The 4295-nt window shown below is 32.3% G+C and overlaps 1 protein-coding gene across 2 annotated transcripts in view; it reads left to right on the forward strand.

Moving 5' to 3' along the window:
• Positions 1–1509: 1509 nt before the first annotated feature.
• Positions 1510–4295, forward strand: part of LOC108685519 (neurocalcin homolog) — a 198605-nt gene continuing 195819 nt past the window's right edge. Inside the window, exon 1 of one of the 2 annotated variants that reach the window (XM_018190346.1) lies at positions 1510–1595. The gene's annotated coding sequence lies outside the window, so the exon portion shown is untranslated. Of the gene's footprint in view, positions 1596–2006; positions 2042–4295 lie in introns of those variants that run through there. The other variant, XM_018190347.1, reaches the window with a different exon arrangement.

Genomic DNA, 4295 nt, shown 5'->3' on the forward strand with positions numbered 1-4295 from the left:
TATATATATATATATATATTAATGACTTTTTGTTGCGTTATTGTTAAATTTTATATTCGCAAATTATTAGTAAATACTTAATTAATAATAGGAATTAATAATAGTAGATACGTTCTAATTGTTATTAGTATTTCTTCTGCGTTTATCAATATTTCATTGTTATCATATGTATTTTCAACATTTTCATATAATCCCGCATTATAAATATTTATTAATTATGTTCTTATATTATCATTTTTATTATATTTTGAACAGCATTGATAATTGTATATTGTATTGTAAATAATTATTATAATTGTAGTATCGAATTGTATAAAGAATAATATTTAAAATATTATTGTATTAGCGAAATACAATAAAATAATTAGACGTAAAAACAAAAAAATAAATTAGAGATATACTTATCTCTCTGCAAATGAGAATTAAAATGGATTGAAATTTTTTTTTTATTTTTCATCCGAATGTGTATTTTAAATAACGAATATTTTTTATTGGATTCAGTTGGATTCAATTGGATTCAATTGGATTGAGAAACTGCATTTCCTATTCAAAATTTTGAATTGCAGTATTCACAATGCACAGATAAAATTAATATTATTTTTAGATTTAAGGGCATATAGAGGTACGCTCCATGCAATTCCTAATAAAAATGCATTCAGGATTGAAAAGCATTCATTTTAACATTCGTGAATCAATATTTCTGAAAATCTGAATCCATTTCAATTCATTTCAATCCATTTTCGTTTGCTGGGTTACAAAAATGGGTTAAATTTATTAGTAGCTTGTTTGTTTTATGGATGAATATACTTACAAAAAAAAGTGGACTACGAATAAAATTGGCGAGAGTGGTGGAGGGCCTCTTTAGCTAAATTAAAATAACAATATATGATTGAAGAAGTTTGAAGTGTATTCAAAGTCTTTATAATTTTGCTAGTAATTAAAGAGACTTAGGAATATTCTTACATACTAATAATTATATATGATAAAAACTGGCTGAAAATCTACGTGAAAAAACCTCTTAATTCCATTTTGACGTAAAAAGAAAAAGAGAAAATATTAAGTATGTAAGAAGTTTAGCTAAAAAGAACATTAGACTTATATATATTTAAAATAATTACATTATTGAGATATCATTATGATAATCGGTGTTCATCATAATTATTTATTTTCATAGTCACAGAATCGTGTCTGCAGTTTTTTAATGATTTATTTATTTGTGAATATTGATCTATAATTTCTTTTTATCAGTTGATCGTAACGTTCTGAAAGACACTCCAGTTTTTCATTTGACGTTACAATATTCTTAATTTTATCATTACTGTCCGTCGTCAATTATGTAATTAATGAGTTTGTGCAACAGTTACTCACTATTGGTCATCAGACGCGTTCCCGTTTGGCAGCGACGCCTCGAGATGGCAATACAGTTGCTCGAACTCCCGCATGGCGTCGCTCCCGTACGCGCCTGATCGGTAGCGATCGTGGAATGGGATTCCAATATGGCAACCGTCGTGTTAGCCGCACAAGTCAGTGTCGCGGAAATGTTTTGAACTCGCTGAGCAGGCAACCGCGACGACCGGCCGACGTGCGACACATAGGTTAGTAAGGCGATGCGTAAATGTGCCGGTTGCGAAACACGGTCGGTCGATCGGCGCGTGTCACGTAAAAGCTCCGCGAATCCGAGCCGCCCTCGCGAGGACGGTCGCGCGCGTTTTCTCCGCTGTCGCGCGCGCGGTTCCGCGTTTAATAAGCTTTCCGCGGCTACGGGACCGACGTCATGGATGTCAGCGCTGTCCCGTGGACCGCACGAGGGTTCGGCGAGCACGACGAGTCACGTACTCCGTAACGTGCGATGCCGCATCGCGCCGCGTCCGGATCCGTATTGTGTACGTTTACAAGTATCTCTCTCTATCATTCGCGCCGATCGTCCGTAAATTACCGTCTATTCTTTTCTCTCACCCTTGCGTCGCCCCCTCTCGTTGTGAACGCATCATCTTTGCGCGTCAGGTGTGCGACTGCTGCTGTCGTCGGTACTCCTCTGTAGGTGCGTGTGTGCATGCATTTCTCTGTGCGCCTCCGTGTGTGTTTGTATGTGTGTGTCGTGCGTGTCTGGGTTGCAGCGTGAATGTTCGAATTTGTTTTGGAAATGTCGCTCACGTCTGTCCTCACCGTCCCCTTTTCCCTCACACCCCCGGCTTTTTCCTACGTTTCTCCTGTCATGTGTCACGCGGTTGACTGTCGCCGCATATGCATGCGTGGGTGCGTGTTTGGGCATCAAGAATCCGTTCTTTGCTGGTGGCCCACGACGTCGTCTTCCGCCTGCCTTCCACATCGTGTCACAACAATGTGTTTCCTGAGCGACGCACCGTCACATCGGGATCATGTCACAAATATTCATCATGACACCTGGACCTGACGACGTTCGGTGAGTTCACCTTGATTTTTCCTTTTATCGGCTTACTTTCAAAGTATCGAGTGCCCTCGCGACTAAAGATGAAAAAACAGGTTTTTTACTTCGAAGAAAAACGGGTTTCTTACGATAAAAATCCGCTTTTTAACTAAAGGAATGTGAAATTCATATTAAATATGTAAAAAAAGATATAGAATTTATTTTTTTTGATAGTCATTGTTAAAATATTTGATATCTATGCCATTTCAATATTATTTGATGTTTCTTTGTTTTTTTGATTTTAAATTGAAGGAAATTCGTACATTATTCTAATAAGTTGATATTTTTTACCAACTATGGATTAAGTACTATTATAATTATTTGAACGACAAATATTTTATATTTTATTGCATGTTTTTTATTAACACAGATATCTTATTATTAGCATAATTGACATCGTTTTGTTGTGTGTATTAGTTATAATTATGTTCTAAATTTTAATTAAAGCAATGTACTATCGATTCAAAAGTAGTTGGAGATAGTTCGATTCGATGAAATGTTGTTTCATTAATTTACATTTTAGAATATGTAATATAATTGCAACAAATGCATAACAAAAGTAACGTTAATTATTGTAATAAGGTATTATTTGTATTAACAATAGTATGGAATATTTAACTTTTAAAATTGGAGTATGGTATAAAATATCATTTGAATATTTATAAATGATAGTATATTTATATCAATACTGCCAATTAGCCAATTTATCACATTTTGATTTTTATATCTATCTTTTTACAGAAATTTTTTGGATAAATATAAAAACTGAATTCTAGAACAATAGAGCAGCACCAAAATCGTTAAATCTCCAAAAAATATGTTTTCAAAAAAAATTTCTAGGGAAAAAGCATTTTTCTGAGTTTTTTATTCAATGTTTTTAGTTTTTTTTCGGTCATTTTTATCTCTACTCGCGACAGATATCTTCAGCGAGCACGAGATGTGGTTCGAGATCGTCTCTGATTGCAAAGACTAAACTTTTGTCTCTTAAACAATATTATATTATGTGAAAATCGATCGAGATTAAACACACATAAATAATGAAAAATGTTCATATTCGATCAAGGCGATTCTTTATGCCTATTTATATAATAATATTTTTTACGAAATTTGTGGACAATTCCCAGTTCAAGCAAATGATACGTTAACAGCTTTCTAAGATGCTTATGTGTATCAATAATGTTAAATTTCTTGTCAATTTAATCTGTGATATTATTACTCCAGTTTCCATTTAGGACTTGTTTCAAATCTGATAAATAATAGATGCACAGCTTACTTGAATTGATAATTGTATAAATTAACAAGAAATATTAGACACGAAGAATCACCTTGACTGAATATGCATTTTTTACTCATATGTGTATTTCATTTCTTAAATTTTAACAATTAAGTTCGAAGAAAAATTTATACTACATGGAATATCTTTCAAAACTATCAAGTACTTTTCATGATTTTTCGATAAGATCAACTTTTTTTAAATAAAAATATCACTTATAATAGATTATTATCATTAAAACTTACTAATTTTTCGATTTTTAAAAAATCCAAATTTTTAAAAATGAAAATAGAATGGTCGTTAAAACTTAATGTTTTTATGTTTGTATTTCTTGAATATTAACGATTGAATTGAAATTCTGTTAAATTAAATTGAAATAGCTGAGATTAGTTCCCCCCTCCTGAGAAGAATGCTGCAATTTTTTGTAGTTTGAAATTTAATTTCTAAAAAATTAGATTTTATTTCTCGAATCTTTAAAATTGATTGAAGAGTTATTGATACCTCGATAATTTTTTAAAGAAAAAAATCGTTTTCAAGTTAGCTAAAGGAATTTCTTATAAAAACGTTTGATGATTT

Source organism: Atta colombica, unplaced genomic scaffold (genome assembly GCF_001594045.1).
Source record: "Atta colombica isolate Treedump-2 unplaced genomic scaffold, Acol1.0 scaffold153, whole genome shotgun sequence".
Lineage (NCBI taxonomy): Eukaryota > Metazoa > Arthropoda > Insecta > Hymenoptera > Formicidae > Atta > Atta colombica.